The sequence below is a fragment of the Microcaecilia unicolor genome, chromosome 6 (assembly GCF_901765095.1).
Source record: "Microcaecilia unicolor chromosome 6, aMicUni1.1, whole genome shotgun sequence".
In the NCBI taxonomy this organism is placed as follows: domain Eukaryota; kingdom Metazoa; phylum Chordata; class Amphibia; order Gymnophiona; family Siphonopidae; genus Microcaecilia; species Microcaecilia unicolor.
This window is the reverse complement of record NC_044036.1, coordinates 30,650,178-30,667,430: the sequence shown is the minus strand read 5'-3', so window position 1 is coordinate 30,667,430 and position 17,253 is coordinate 30,650,178. Positions and strand designations below refer to the sequence as shown.

The window sequence follows — 17,253 nt, the reverse complement described above, 5'->3', positions numbered from 1 at the left end:
AGCAAGATTCCGGAATCCCTACTACTACTACTTATCATTTCTAAAGTGCTACTAGACGTACGCAGCGCTGTACACTTGAACATGAAGAGACAGTCCCTGCTCGACAGAGCTTACAATCTAATTAGGACAGAAACAGGACAAACAAGAGATGAGAGAATATTAAAGTGAGGATGATAAAACCTGATAAAGAGTTTTCAGTTTTGGCACAGTATAAAAGTCATCACAAGAACAAAATATAAGAAAACCAATGGACTGAATTAGGGGCTTATAGCCCATTTAGTTACGTTTAAACAAAAGAGGTCTGCACGAAACAAAATATTTATTTTTATTTTAACGTATAAAACCACTTGTCCCTGAAACATGTTCAAAACTGAATAATCTAAAAGGTAAACTTCTGCAAAACAAATGAAGGTGTGATTCCATGTGTCCCAGTGAAAGGAGAGTTTAATTCTACTTCCATTTAATTTCAATATATTCCATCATCTTTATAACACCAGGCTTCTCAAGGCAGATTACAACAGTTAAGATGACCTATCAGGAAACAGGATATCCTCACTAAGATTTGGCCATCTGTATTGCATAGAACAGTGTAGAAAAATGAGCACAAAATGCAAAGTTTACAATTGTGTTTCTACCAGCTACAATAATTTTTGAAGCTGTTTTAGTAATATTCAATTGTTATTTCATGATATTTGTATTTATAATCACACAGGGAAATCCAAACTTGATTAATAAATATTCAACCATTCACAGACGTTTGAAATTTGAGAATTTAGTTTGTGGGTGTCTCCCCAGTGGTTTACTAGAGATTCCAATAAAGAAATCTATAATGACCAATTACATAAATGGGAACCTCAAAGCTCCAGATAGTGGTTTTATCAATACGATTGTATTTATATCTCCATTTGGGATGTTTTCAAATAAATTAAACAGCTGTCCAATAAGTTTTAAGAAATCTTTTCTCCTCCACCTTTTAAGGCACTACAGTTACAGCTTTAGACCTGTTACAGATGGATCATGCATAGACAGTCCCTTATTTCTAATAACCTTTCGCTATTGTGTTTTGGATGTACTAAAACCACAGCAAGCTCGCCTACTACCGTCAAGATCCACCTACTGGCTTCAGCTCATACAGTGGACTAAATAGGTTCACTTTGGCTCCTGTTTTATCCAACCTCCTTGCCTTTCTCTCACCTGTCCCACCTTTTTAGCCCCAGTTTCAGCCCCAGCCCCCTTCTCCCACCTGCCCCTGCTTTTCAGTCCCCAAGTTCCAGCCTTAGCCCCCTTCTCAGCTGCTGCTGCTGCTGCTAGTTCCAGCCCCCCACTGACCTGACCCCCCCCCCCCCCCCTTTTCAGCCCCAAGTTCCAGCCTCAACTCCTGCAACTGCCCCTTTTTATTCCTGTCGCCCTCTGTTTAAATCTCTTACCTCAAAGCGGCAGCATAAGTAAAAGAAGCAGGCCGCCTCGGACTTTCCCTCACTGTGCCTGCCCTCATGGAAACAAGAAGTTACGTCAGAGGAGGGCAGGATACAGCGAAGGAAGGCCCGAGGCAGCCTGCTTCTTTTACTTATGCTGCAGCTTTGAGGTAAATGAGATTTAAACGCAGGGCGGCAGGAACAAAAAGGGGGCTGCGACTGGAACTGTGAGCTGTCCTTCTTTGTTAAACTGTACAGCGCTGCGCAACCCTAGTAGCGCTCTAGAAATGTTAAGTAGTAGTAGTAGTAGTAGTATTACATATAGCAGTGATTTAACCAGAGCTGAGATTGTGATGTCATAATGCCTCATTCCACCAATGCCTGAGAGCCAGCCTCATCAGTGATGTCACAATGGCTTGATTGTCCTATATGTCTCACTCTTATCTATTAGATTGTAAGCTCTTTGAGCAGGGACTGTCTCTCTTTGTTAAATTGTACAGCGCTGCGCAACCCTAGTAGCGCTCTAGAAATGTTAAATAGTAGTAGTAGTAGCTGCTGCTAAGCATGGCTTGTGATGCCCTCCAGAGGTCTGCACTCCCCCCCCCCCCCCCGCCACTCTTACCGCACTTACCGAGCTGCACCGGCCCTGGGGGGCTGTGGGTTTTGGGGGGGCTCAACAGTCAAAATAAAGGGAGCAATGGTGAGATGTGTACCTGGGAGCACTAAGTCCACTGCAGTGCCCCCTAGGGTGCCCCACTGCTTTCCTGAGATGTCTAAGTGGCTAATCTACTAAGAATGATGGCTCCTCCTACATCCCAATGGCTTGATTTTGTGCGTTTTTTTCACTTGGATTTTTTTTTTCAAGAATGTACCAAAAAGATAAACACCCAGAGCACAAAAACATCTAGCAAATAGCCATTTTCGGAAAAAAAAAAAAAAAAAAAAAAGACGTTTTTCTGTTTTGAAAATGGCTACATTACCCACTTGAATTGTGGACATTTTTAGCAAAACATCCAACGTTGGACTTAGACGTCATATCTAAAATGCCCCTCTAAATCACTCATACATCAAGTAAAACCACGCTGAAGATTGGTGGAGCCTGCCAGGGGGCTCCCGTCCCTTGTCAGCAGGTACTGTGGCCATGCTCAATTCTTTTTCTGGCAGGGGATGGCTTTAGGCCAGCAACCCCTTCCAGTCTTCACTATGGCTGCCGCCTTTGTTGCATTCTTTTACTGACAAGTTTTATTTTCACTTGATACACCGCACCATAGGCATATACCATCTGAGCGGCTCACAATACAATATAACAAAAAGGGGAAATGGGACTTGATATACCACAATTTCTGAGGTTTTTGCAACTACATTCAAAGTGGTTTACATATATTCAGGTACTTATTTTGTACCAGGGGCAAAGGAGGGTTAAGTGACTTGCCCAGAGTCACAAGGAGCTGCAGTGGGAATTGAACCCAGTTCCCCAGGATCAAAGTCCACAGCACTAACCACTAGGCTACTCCTCCACTAGCAACATTCCCTGTAGAAGCCTGCCCTTGCAGATCAGCAATGCGGCCGCGCAGGCTTCTGTTTCTGTGAGTCTGACGTCCTGCACAAAACAGAAGCCTGCGCAGCTGATCTGCAAAGGCAGGCTTCTACATGGAATGTTGCTAGTGGAATAGTAACATTCCATGTAGAATCTCCAATAGTAGCAACATTCCATGTAGAATTACAAATAGGGACAGGGAACTGGGACTTGATATACCGCAATTTCTGAGGTTTTTGCAACTACATTCAAAGCGGTTTACATATATTCAGGTACTTATTTTGTACCAGGGGCAATGGAGGGTTAAGTGACTTGCCCAGAGTCACAAGGAGCTGCAGTGGGAATTGAACTCAGTTCCCCAGGATCAAAGTCCACTGCACTAACCACTAGGCTACTCCTCAGGAAAAGAACAATATGGATAAGATATTGAAAGAGAGAGAAGTAACATTTCAATTTGGTAGGTAGGAGGGGAGAAGGATTGCTGCCCTGCAGCAACTGAACGCTGAAGCATGCACCAATATTGCCCGAGTATGAGGGAAAGTAAAATTATACAGCCTCAGGGCCACAGGCATCCTTTAAAAGGAACATCTTTAAATCCAACTTGAACCTGTCAAGGTTACATTCTAATCAGATAAAGCAGTAGCAAATTCCAAAGTTTGGGGCCATTGATACTAAATAGCTTTTATTGAGTGGTATCAAAACAAATCTGCCTAAATGATGGAACAAGTAATACATTATGAGCAGAAGAACGAGGGCTTCTAGTCTGTGTACACAGTATTATTAACCTTGATAAACAGGGCGACTGTCCAGAGCTCGATACAGTGAGTGACTAGCAACCAGTACCCATTCCTACTAAAGGAAAGGGAAATGGGACTTGATATACTGCCTTTCTGAGGTTTTTGCAACTACATTCAAAGCGGTTTACATAGTATATACAGGTACTTGTTTGTACCAGGGGCAAAGGAGGGTTAAGTGACTTGCCCAGAGTCACAAGGAGCTGCAGTGGGAATTGAACTCAGTTCCCCAGGATCAAAGTCCACTGTACTAGCCACTAGGCTACTCCTCCACTAGCAGCATTCCATGCAGGACGTCAGACTCACAGAAACAGAAGCCTGCGCAGCCGCGTTCCTGATCTGCAAGGGCAGGCTTCTACATGGAATGAATGTTGCTAGTAGAATAGCAACATTCCATGTAGAATCTCAAATAGTAGCAACAGATTCTCAATAGTAGCAACATTCCATCTAGAATCTCAAATAGGGAAAGGGAACTGGTACTTGACATACCGCCTTTCTGAGGTTTTTGCAACTACATTCAAAGCGGTTTACATATATTCAGGTACTTATTTTGTACCAGGCACAACGGAGGGTTAAGTGATTTGCCCAGAGTCACAAGGGGCATAACATGGTCAAATTTCTATGATTTTGTCAGTAAACGTATGGAGGAATTTTGTACAAGCTGAAGGTGAGCAGAATCTTGGACTGTTACTCCTTAAAGAAGGGCATTGCAATAATCTAACCTAGAGATAACTAGCGACTGAATGATAATTCTAAGCGACGAGTGGAGAAAAGGTGACGAGTGGGTTATAACATGACCTTACAACATTTGAGACATGTGTAGTGGAAGAAAGTTTGCTGTCTAAAACCTTGAGTGTATCAGCCCTGTCAATCAGTATGTCAGACATCATGACGGGACCTGCAAGTGTAGGTACAACTGAACGACAACAAGGCTCCGGCAATCTTTGCCACTGCTCAGCTTTGCTAGTTTCTTCTGCTGGTGGCAGCTGCTCCTTTTGACCATTTTGTGGCCTTCTTCCTTTCCTGCTTTTCTTCCCCGTGGCCTGTTAAGTACCTTTACTGGAATGCATAGGTTTCTTTGCACAAGCACAAAGAAACCTATGCAAACAAATGGGTAGACAAACAGACAGACACAGGGATAGGCCTCTCTAACAGACTCTGCCAAATGGGTGAAACATGCCTAATAACCAAATGTCAGTGTACAGCCAGTAAAACAATGAGGTAAACCTGAAGATAGTAAAATTAAATCCTAGTACTAGCAATGATACAGTATCAGCAATATACGTGTTACAAAAACACAGTAGAACATTCTACCCTAACAAGCAACATGGTAAAATATTTATATAACAGAAATGATACAATGTCAGCACAATACAAAAGAAACACTTTGCAAGGCAACATCTGAGAACATTCATTGAAGAACTGAAACCTAAGGATGAGATTGATAGTCTTAAACTAGTGGTCCCCAAGCCTGGTCCAGGAGGCACCCCAGCCAGTCGGTTTTCAGGATACCCGCAATGACGATTCACGAGAGAGACTGACATACCGAGGAGGCAGTGCATGCAAATCTCTTTCATGAATATTCACTGTGGGCATCCTGAACAGGGTCACCGAGAGGGGGGGAGGGTGTGAGGGCAAAATTCCCCGGGCTTCCAAGGGGGGGCCCGGCGCCATGGTCTCTCTCTCCTGCTCCTGATGGGACCTGGATGATCGCGTCCCAACAGGAGCAGGAGAGAGAAAACTCTGACGCCGAGCCCCCCTTGGAGGCTGGACTTCGGGCCAGGGCCTCTGGTTTGGCTGGCGAGGGCCCCCCCCCAGCAGAAGAGCTCTTCCTCCAGCGCTTCTCTTCATCACTCTGCTGCCTTGCCTACCAAGAGGCAGATTTTCCCCTGAAGCCGCGCATGCTTGGTTTTGAAACCGAGTATGCGCAATGTGAGAAAAAAAAGCAGCCACAAGGACAGGCCATGCATCAGAGTGAAGAAGAGCAGCATTGGAGGAAGCAGCGGGCAGCAGCAGTGGAAGCGATCCTGGGGGGGGGGGGGGCAGCAGTGGTGGTGGCCCTGTCCCGGCTCGGTCTCTTGGCAGCCCTGATCCTGAAAACCTGACTGGCTGGGGGTGCCTCCAGGACCAGGTTTGGGAACCACTGGTCGTAGCCCAAGACAGTGGATTACAGACGAGGCAGTTCACACACGTGGAAAAAATGGTTACAACGTAAATTTGTAAATTTTGTAAGAAAGAGCTGGAAATGGTTACTCATCTTGTAGTTGGGCTGCAAAGTGTCGATGGTGGAAAATCTTTATACAGAAAGGCATAACAAGGTGGTACATCAAATTAATGGGAAACTCTGTAAAGCATTACATTAGTGTACCGGAAAAGAATTGTGGGAAATGAAGAGGTTATGATAACCTGGGATGTCCCCATCCCGACAGATTAATAAACTGGATTCAAGAAAACTGGACACAGCAGCAAAAGAGAAAAACACCCAGTGGCGTTCTTAGGGGGGGCGGAGCCCCGCCCCCCCGGGTGCAGCACCCCCCCAATGCAGCGAGGAGCCCCCCCCCCCGCGAAAGAGCCCCCCCCCGGGTGCATGCCGCTGGGGGGGGGGGTGCCGCAGCGCACGCCTGCTGCGAGTTTACTAACTTTGCTCATTCGCTGCAGCTCCCTCTGCCCCGGAACAGGAAGTAACCTGTTCCGGGGCAGAGGGAGCTGCAGCGAACAAGAGAAGTTAGCGAACTCGCGCAGCAGGCGCACGCCGTGGCACCCCCCAGTGGCGTGCACCCGGGGCGGACCGCCCCCACCGCCCCCCCCCTTGGTACGCCACTGAAAACACCAGAATGGCATTAATCATAGATTTGTCGGTCCTAAGCAATTTCTCTGCGAGTCACATAGAGAGAGAAGAGAAGATCCTCAAGTACCAAGAAATGCAGTCCAAGACCAAGAAAACGTGGCAGAAAAATACAGAAAGAGTTCCCATCGTTTTGGGCGCCACAGACTTGATCAAAAAGAATTTCACGCGCACCTGGATAAGTTGCCTATACATATGACATCATATGAATTCCAGAAAGACACGCTTTGGCACAATGCAATGACAACGGCGAACGTTAACAGTAAATATGAGAGACTGAGATCATATTCCTCATACCCTGGGGCTTAGGAGTGAGATTCATTCCTGCCACAGTACGCACAAAACTAAACCATTTGGAGAAATTCTTATTAGGTATCGGAGAGGAAGAGCTGGTGGGACAGACAGAAAAGATGGGTAAGACAAATTAACGAGCCGCTAGAATGAAGGGAAATTATATGTACAGTTGAATAAGGTACGTGGAACTGGTCTACTCTGTTAGGTACACATGGATACCATATATGACACCCAAAATTGGACGCCAATCCAAGATCTGCACCCCAGTAAGTTGGTTAATGAGACAATCTGTGCCAATAATTGGCACCAATTTGAATTTGCACGCACATCTTGCTAGGCGCTATTCCAACACAATATGCGCCCAAATCGTCACCCTGACAAACTGGCCCAGAACAAAATAGCCCTTGACAAAATGGCCCCTCCCACAACATAACCCCCTTAACAAAATAGCCCCCTAGAAAAAAACATAACACATCACAAAAAAAAGATGATAAACCATCTGCCCCCCTTCTCAGTCCCACCCCCGGTCTACATTAAAGGTGGTCTTCTGTTGGCCCGCGGCAGCATTGCACATACGCTGCGTGCAGCCTGCTCCAAAGCTTTCCTTCTGGACTGTCCCTCCTCCTCTGACATCACTTCCTGTTTCTGCATAGGCAAGATGGGTCAGAAGGAATGCTTTGGAGCAGGCTGCAAGCAGCATATGTGCAACGCTGCTGCTGCTGCTAGGGACCGACAGACTGGCATTGGGGGGGGGGGGGTGATGCTGAATCGCAGGTGGGGGGGAAAGATGCCAGATCATGCCGAAGACAGGGGTTGGGAGTGAAAGAGAGCAAAAGAAATGCTTGGAAGAGACAGGCGATGCTGCAACATGTATTAATTATTGTGATGAAAAAAATTAATTACACAGGGGTCCTTTTACTAAGGCGCAGTAGCGTTTTTAGCACATGCTAAAAATAAGCATGCGCTAAACACTAGAGACACCCATATATTCCTATGGGCATCTCTAGCGTTTAGGATGAGGCAATCCACCGAGGCGGATGAACACTAACTCCCGCGAAAGCGAAACAATCTGATAGGAAGTAGGCCAATGACTCCAGGGAAACGGGACTACGGTGGTGAAAGAACAGCTTTATTTCACAGACTCGACACAGTACTGTGTTTCGGCCACAGACCTGCCTCAGGAGTCTAAAACATTTTTTTATAAAAGAAAAACATCACTATTTAATATAAACACAAGATATGTAAATACATTAGGAGTGGAGGAGTGGCCTAGAGGTTAGGGTGGTGGACTTTGGTCCTGAGGAACTGAGTTTGATTCCCAGCACAGGCAGCTCCTTGTGACTCTGGGCAAGTCACTTAACCCTCCATTGCCCCATGTAAGCCGCATTGAGCCTGCCATGAGTGGGAAAACGCGGGGTACAAATGTAACAAAAATAAAATAGATACTATTGGAGATTCTACATGGAATGTTGCTATTCCACTAGCAACATTCCATGGCTGCGCAGGCTTCTGTTTCTGTGAGTCTGACGTCCTGCACGTACGTGCAGGACGTCAGACTCACAGAAGCAGAAGCCTACGCGGCCACATTGGTGATCTGCAAGGGCCGAGTTCTACATGGAATGTTGGAACATTCCATGTAGAATCTCAAATAGTAGCAACAGTGGAGGAGTGGCCTAGTGGTTAGGGTGGTGGACTTTGGTCCTGAGGAACTGAGTTCGATTCCCACTTCAGGCACAGGCAGCTCCTTGTGACTGTGGGCAAGTCACTTAACCCTCCATTGCCCCATGTAAGCCAAATTGAGCCTGCCATGAGTGGGAAAGCGCGGGGTATAAATGTAACAAAAATAAAATAGATACTATTGGAGATTCTACATGGAATGCTGCTACTATTGGAGATTCTACACGGAATGTTGCTATTCCACTTGCAACATTCCATGTAGAAGGCTGCGCAGGCTTCTGTTTCTGTGAGTCTCAGACTCACAGAAGCAGAAGCCTGCGCGGCCACATTGGCGATCTGCAAGGGCCGACTTCGACATGGAATGTTGAAACATTCCATGTAGAATCTCAAATAGTAGCAACAGTGGAGGAGTGGCCTAGTGGTTAGGGTGGTGGACTTTGGTCCTGAGGAACTGAGTTCAATTCCCAGCACAGGCAGCTCCTTGTGACTCTGGGCAAGTCACTTAACCCTCCATTGCCTGCCATGAGTGGGAAAGCGCGGGGTACAAATGTAACAAAAATAAAAAATAAAATAAATACATTTAAATATGCATCCAACATGATTTAAAATGACATATAAAATATGCTAATCAGTGCGCTCTAAAAACGCTAATGTGCCTTAAAGACCCTCAGAGTTAACTGCAGTTAACTTACAGCCCTATTAATTTGGGCTGCCTTTAGCACCGTCAGTCATTTTGGAAGCTGGCTGCTCCCACGGTCCAGATGGGAAAGAGTCACCCAAATTTTAAAATCATCCCATCGTTTCCTTCTAGAAAAAGTAAATTCAATTTGAGTTACTCTGCCTGGTTTTTCTCACCTCGACTGTTTTGGGACCTTTCTATCTGATGGTCCAGATTCATGACTACAGACCAGTGAGGGGCTTTGTGAACAAGCCCCAGGGGCAGAACTTTGTGTTATCGACCACTCACTTATCCTGACTGGTGAAATGGTGAGTGATCATTTTCAGGACCAGTACCTACCTATTGGCCTGTTTCTTGCCATCAAATTCAAAGCTTGTGAAGGATGATAAGGAGTTCAACTTCAGACAGAAGTTTCAGACTAATTTGTAAGGAGTGCTGCAAGGGACATCATTGCTTATGCTTAGCCCAGTGGTTCTTAGACTTGGTCCTGGAGGTTCCCTAGCCACTCAGGTTTTCAGAATACCCACAATGAATAGTCATGAGCGAGGTTTGCATGCAGATCTCTCTCATGAATATTTATTATAGGTATCCTGAAAACCTGACTGGCTAGGGTGCCTCCAGGACCAGGTGTAGGAACCACTGGCTTGACAGGACTAGAAACGGCATTGTGGGGTCAATCAGGTTACCTGGTTTTGCAATTAATATTTTTCATTTGATTGTCAATCATTTTATTTGGAGCTGTTGTATGCTATCTCATTTAGCTAACGTGATTATTTGTCCTTGCCCTGTACAGAGTTCTTGAAAGGAGGAGGTTCTAAATCGAGAATTATATTACATTCCCTCACACCTCCGCCACTTTAAAAAAAAAAAAGAATATTTAATTGGAGGTTAATTAGTTAAAAGTGGAGGAGTGGCCTAGTGGTTAGGGTGGTGGACTTTGGTCCTGAGGAACTGAGTTCGATTCCCGGCCCAGGCAGCTCCTTGTGACTCTGGGCAAATCACTTAACCCTCCATTGCCTGCCGCATTGAGCCTGCCATGAGTGGGAAAAAGTGCGGGGTACAAATAAAAAAAAATAAAAAAAGAAATCTTTACTAATTGAGAGTAACATTAATATTAGCAGCACCAAAGTATTACAAAAGTAACAGCTAGTTAAACTCTAGTATTTTATAGAAATGTTTTAAATAAAGGATCACACTCCCCCCTCCTCCACCCAACCACAAAACAGAGGTGCTCATTTTATCCCTAGTTACTTTTCTTTGACAAAACTATCTTATTCTCTGTAAAAGCCCCCCCCCCTCCCCACCAGTCCTCCCACTTTGCAGGCTTTCTTCTGCATTATGTGTTTTTACAAACTATTCCAAAATTGTGCATTTGTTTTTAAGGCCTTTTCTTTTTAGATTTTTTTTTTTTTTTTTGCTGGTTTCATGCACTAATAATGTCTGCAAAAACCTAAAAAGCCCTTAAGAACAAATGTGCATTACATGAGCTTATTTTTACACAGACATGCAATTTACATGAGTGGAGGAGTGGCCTAGTGGTTAGAGGTGGCCGATTCAAATCCCACTGCTGCTCCTTGTGATCTTGGCCAAGTCACTTAACCCTCCATTGCCTCAGGTACAAACTTAGATTGTGAGCCCTCCTGGGACAGAGAAATATCCAGAGTACCTGAATGTAACTCACCTTGAGTTACTACTACTACTACTACTATTTAGCATTTCTACAGCGCTGCACAAACATAGAAGACAGTCCCTGCTCAAAGAGCTTACAATCTAATAGACAAAAAAAATAAAGTAAGCAAATCAAATCAATTAATGTGTACAGGAAGGAGGAGAGGAGGGTAGGTGGAGGCGAGTGGTTACGAGTCAAAAGTACTGAAAAAGGTGTGAGCAAAATCTAAATAAATAAAATAAATAAATATGTGTGGGTACATTATGAAGTAAAAAAAAATAGACATTGAAAAAAGTATTAAGCGTTATTCTATAAATGGCACTCAAAATTAGGCACCATTTATAGAATAGCGCCAGGAACTGCAACTACCTTTAGGCGCAGTCATTTACACCAATGAAATCCTGGTGTCAATCCCTGTGCTTAAACTAGGCACAGATCCCCCAAATTCTATAACAACGCACACTAATTAGAGGAACACCCATGACCCTCCCATAGCCGAGCCCCCTTTTGGACCTGCGCATAAAACGTACGTATGTAAATATTAAAGCCAATTAGCTCCAACAGCTGATTGCTAAAATTCAAATTATCAATGCTAATTGGCTCATTATTCAATGAAATTGCAAGCATAAATTTGAAAGTGCAATTTAAAGCGACATTTATAGAATTCAGGCGCAGTGGCGTAGCTAAAGGTGGGCCTGGGTGGGCACTGGCCCACCCATTCTTGCCTCAGGTCCACCCAGTCAGTAGCCCATGAGGCCCCCAAAACTCTTCAGTGGTGACGCCTCACTACTCTCTCTCCCTCTTCTCCACTCATGGCCTGGCAGCTGCGGGGCTCTGTGGACCCCCCCCCCCCCCCCCTCCCCCGGTCTACCTCAGAGTTACTGCTGGCGGCAATTCCTATAGGCATCATGCGCTGCTTAAACGGGCAGACATCGGGTCATTAGAAACACTATATTGTATGTATGTACAGGGGTGGGGCTTGGGTGGGGAGAGGGCCCACCCAAAATGGCAGGTCTGCCTATGACTTATTTTGCACCGCCTACACTAATAAAGAAGTAAGGGCAAAATGAGGGCGAACACATATGTCCCCTCACAGTTACTATTTTTTTTTCCATCTTACTATCCCTAAACACTTTACCTAGTTTCATTTCTAACTTTAATCGCTTCCATCCAAGTTTAGTGCTGCTCAATTTCAAGTTTTTGTTTCTCCTCTATATATTGAACTCGTAGTGCTATTTTGAAAGGGTAAGAAAGTTGCGCCGTGTCTTCCCAGCCAGTGAAAAATGTTTATATCCCCCCCCCCCCCACACACACACACACACACACATTTAGCTTGAGATCTGAAGATGTGCAAATGATTTAAAAATACTGCTGGGCAGCCTTACCTAGAGGGCAAAGAGGTGGAGATGGTGGATCAGCAGCTGCTCGGGCCGGATCAGCATGTCATCCCCGGGGGGGGGGGGGGCTGCTTCTGCTCTGGATTCAGCGTTCCCTGGGCCTACAGCTAATGTCTTCACCGATCCGCACCACTTTTGTTCTTTTACTGAAATGCTTCGCTCATCCCGCCCTGAAGGAGAAACGCCAGGACCACCTGCTCGGACTTTTCAGCCCCTTGATAGACCTCTCGTCCTTCTGCACTTTGGATCCGGTTGGCTGCTGCATGCACACACACACTGCTACTTCCTTAAAACCCTATGAGGACATTTCTTTTTTTTAAGGTGGCACTTACCAATCTCTGCTCAGTACACTACAGACCGTGTGGTGCCACTGGAAAGTTTCGCTGTTTGGACTAAAGTGACCCCTGTAGTCCTTAACTTTCAGCTGTAGCCGCTTCCAAAGTTTGAATCTGAAAAGCGCCTATGGAGGATGACGAATCCAGGTCATCAGAGCCAAGTTGAGCCAGTCCTGGTTTTACTTCCACCGGCGCACTGGTAAAAGCAAGACTGGCTCAGTTTGTCCCTGAATGACCCCAGATCTGTCGTGTAGATTTGGTTTTTCCAATGTATAGCTAATGGAATACTTTTATCTCCCTGCAGTGCTCCGCTGTGGTGGTCAACTAAAAGTGGTGTGACGCCAAACGACAAATCAAAAGTGCTCCTAAGATGTCTTTACTTTGCTTCTTGGACTCTGGCTTTGCCTTAGTATCAGTCCAGGCTCAGCGGCTCCTCCTATGGAAGAGATACAGAAATACATGCTAGGGTGTCCCTATAACCAGCCCCTCCAAATGACACACCAATTACGAGTTATAACAAATTACTACTCTATTTATGAAGTTATTCCATTCTTATACTTCTTCTGTGTTCATCCATATACAAAAGCCGGCATGTTTGAAAATGTGAGATTAAATACAAATTCACAATTTTTTATAATATCCTCCCCACCCCCCTACCTAACTATTCCAGACCTCCTTCTCACTCCCCTGGTCTCCCGAGCCGCAGGGTCCCAGCCCATACCTGAACTGAAGCTACCCTCGTGGACTAGTGGATACATCGGGGCAGGAAAGGTATTAATCCGCAAGCGAATCTTTTCCGGAGATGGGAGGGCGGTAGAACGAGAGGACATGATATGAGAGTGAAGGGGAGCAGACTCAAGAAAAATGTCAGGAAGTATTTTTTCACGGAGAGAGTGGTAGATACTTGGAATGCCCTCCCGAGGGAGGTGGTGGAGATGAAAACGGTAACGGAATTCAAGCATGCGTGGGATAAACATAAAGGAATCCTGTGGAGAAGGAATGGATCCTCAGAAGCTTAGCCGAGATTGGGAGGCGGGGCTGGTTCTGGGCAAGACTTCTACGGTCTGTGTCCTGAAAATGGCAGATACAAATCAAGGTAAGGTATACACAAGAAGTAGCACATATGAGTTTATCTTGTTGGGCAGACTAGATGGACCGTGCAGGTCTTTTTCTGCTGTCATCTGCTATGTTACTATGAAAGATACCCAGTCTTTGCTGCCCACTGCTGCCGCTCACCTCCTCCCCGGTCCTCCAAGCCACAGGGTGCTCTCCTGACACATTCCTGAAGCCACCCTATTGGTCCAGTGGAGCCTTGGGGCAGGAAAGATCCCCAGTGCTTCCTGCCCGCTGCTGGCGCTGACCCTCCTGCAGCCGCATCATCTTTAAAATGTCTGCCGAGACTTACCACGGCGGCCTTGCAAGACTTCAATGGAAGTCTCACGAGGCCACTGCTGGAAGTCTTGTCAGCCATTTTTAAAGAGCTATGCAGCTGCAGAAGGGTCAGCGCCAGCAGCAGGCAGGAAAGATTGGGGATCTTTCCTGCCCTGGAGAATCCACTAGAGCACCAGGGTGGTTGCCATCAGGTATGTGCTGGGACCCTGCGGCTCGGGGGAGGGAGAGCCCAACAGGGAGCAAGAGGGAGAGCGAGCCCTGCCTGAACAACAGCAACCGGCTCGCACTGCCTGAACAACCGGCTCGCAAAATGTTTAAAAATTTAGCAACCGGCTCCAGCACACCATTGCTTATATCCCACAATTATCCAAAAACAAGTTGCAGTTCAATGTGGCTTAGAGTTAACAGGAGAAATTACAGTAATGTTTTATTTATTTATTTGTTTTATTTGTACCCCACATTTTCCTTCCTAGTGGTAGGTTTTACAATTACAAAGCAGTATAGAACATCAATAACACATATAATTAACCATAATATTTCTTGAAAAAGAAGGTTTTTAATTCTTTTCTGAAGATAGCTTATAATGCTTCTTGTGTCCTTGGGAATTGAAGTCCACCGTTTAGAACCCAGATAACTTAAATCCAGCCGTATAGATAAATTCGACACACCGCTTTTATCGCACAACAAAATGCATAATAGGATGTAATCATTTTAAATATGACTTTTTCTTTGTGTTGGGGAGGTGGCTATTTGAAAATGGCTCACTCTCCCTGCCAGTTAAACAATGTGCTGAAGGCTGTTTGAGTTTTTGTAGCTGAGGATCTATTGTTTCCTTTGACTGCTGATGCTTTTTGCCACTGTAGGCAGCAGCCTAGTCTTACCTAATTGTTAAGCCTGCCCTGCTCTGGAGCTCACCAGTTTTATACCAAACATGGCTCATGACAACGTCCATGATCAAAATAGCAACTTGCCCCCTAAGGACTGTTTCCAAACTCCACAGAAACAGTACATTAACATTGATTAGGGATCATTCGATAATTAGCACGGTGGACAATCAAGTGAACAGCTAATGATTAATAACTAGATACTACCATATAACAGAGGTTGCCTTAGACTCCCATGAGGGGCAAAATTTAGAAAGCATTTTCCATCTATAAAGCATGGTTTACATGCAGGAGCAGCTTGTCGGGGATGAGGAAAAACTCAGGACCATGTGTAGAAACTAATTGGGAGAACTCAAGTCAGTAAGGTTGGAAAACAGGGCTGAAAAGTGGGGCCATGTGTGAAAAACAACCCTCTAGTTCGGTGGTTCCAAACCTGATCCAGTAGGCACTCCAGGCAGTCAGGTTTTTGGGATATCCACAATGAATATTCATGAGCGAGATTTGCATGTAGTGGAGGCAGTGGCTTAGGAAGGGGGGGCGGTGGGGCGGTCCGCCACGGGTGCACGCCGCTGGGGGGCTGTCGGCTCCGCTGGTTCCCTGCTCCCTCTGCCCCGGAACAGAGAGAGCAGGGAACCAGCGGAGCCGACGCAGCTCCCAGCAACATGCACTCGGGGAGGTTCAGCCCTCCCGCCCGTCCCTCGCTGCTTTCCCATGTAAGTACGCGCTCCGGGGGGGAGTGCGCTCTGGAGGGGGGAGGGTGCGACGTGCTGCACCCGGGGGGGGGGGTGCACAGTGGCGACCCGCCCCGGGTGTCAGCTGCCCTCGCTACGGCACTGAGTGGAGGCAGTACATGCAAATATCTCTCATGTATATTCATTGTGGATATCTCGAAAACCTGACTGGCTGGGGTGCCTCCAGGCCAAGGTTTTGGAACCACTGCTCTAATTGGAGGAACAGCAGTGGATCTATAGGCTTTAGATCAGAAGCATAGCTAGGTGGGGCCATGGGGGCCTGGGCCCCCCCCCCCCCAGATTTAGTCCGGGCCCCTGGTTTTGCTGGCGGGAGCCCTGAACCCCCGCCAGCTGAAGCTTTCTTCAGCGCTGGTCTCTGGCGCGCCGCGTTCACTGATCTTTGCTTTCTTGAATCCTGACATCCTGCACGTTTCTTTAAATGAAACTGAGCATGCTCACGTTGTACGTGCAGGACGTCAGAAACAGAACGAAGCCTTCATGGGAAGAAGAGGACCTCCTCGGGTGGCGGGGATTGGGGTCCCCCGCCAGCAAAGGTAGCCCACGGTGACGGCGGGGGAGGGTTGGTGGCAGGCGGGTCCAGGGGCAAATCTACGTGGGCCCAGGCCCCCCCAAGCTACACCACTGGTTTATAGTTTATCACCACTTACTATACTGCTCTAACTGACTAGGCAGAGCAGAGTGGTGTACATACTACAAAAATCAGAAAAAGGCAGTCACGCCATTAAAAAAACTAAAGCAAGACAGTGACACAAGATTGTTAAGGGGGTCTTTTACAAAGGCTGAATGCTAGAGACGCCCATAGGAATATATGGGTATCTCTAGCATTTTGCACAAGCTTATTTTTAGCACACGCTAAAAACACTAGTGCACTTTTGTAAAAGGCCCACTAAGTAAAGAAAACTAAGGGAAAGAAAGACTAAGGGAGGGAAAAATAATAAAACATTGCAATAATTTAAGTTAGGTTAGCTGGTGGCTCCAATCAGACTGTCTTCCCAAAAGCCTATCTAAAAAGCCATGTCTTTAAAGTGGGTCTTAAAGTTCTGAAGGAAAGGTTGCTGTAAATTGAGAGAGGGATATTCCAAGAGTAGGATGAAAGGAAGAAAAAAAGCACTATATCTGGTCGATTCAAGATGGGCAAATGAAATGTCTTTGCATTGTCTTCAAAAAATCTTCCAGATTTAAATTCAACTTGATTAGTGTGGATCAGAGAACCAAATATAGGTCCTTGTAGCCAAAACTTTATCCATGATTTTACAGTCCGAATAAAGTAAAGATATAGGATGAAAATTCCGAACTTTGGTTTTGTCTCTTCTTGGTTTGGGTAAAACAGCAACTTGTGCGTCAGCAAATCGACCTTGTGACGTGGGATTTTGCCACAATAAATTATATAAAGAGCACAAAATGGGAGATAGATTGCCATGAAAAATACAGCAAAATTCAGCCATGTACGCAGGTTGTAAAGAGCAAATACTGAGGAGACTTCAAACAGCCCAGAACACAGCAGCCAGACTCATCTTCGGAAAACCAAAATACGAAAGTGCAAAACCCTTACGAGAGAAGCTACACTGGCTCCCACGTAAGGA

The 17,253-nt window shown here is 45.8% G+C and overlaps 1 protein-coding gene across 2 annotated transcripts in view; it reads right to left on the bottom strand.

Annotated features, from left to right (window-relative positions):
- Nucleotides 1–12,687, bottom strand: part of ACOT11 (acyl-CoA thioesterase 11) — a 108,514-nt gene extending 95,827 nt beyond the window's left edge. The window contains exon 1 of one of the 2 annotated variants that reach the window (XM_030207136.1): nucleotides 12,640–12,687. The gene's annotated coding sequence lies outside the window, so the exon portion shown is untranslated. Of the gene's footprint in view, nucleotides 1–12,295; nucleotides 12,566–12,639 lie in introns of those variants that run through there. The other variant, XM_030207134.1, reaches the window with a different exon arrangement.
- Nucleotides 12,688–17,253: the final 4,566 nt, after the last annotated feature.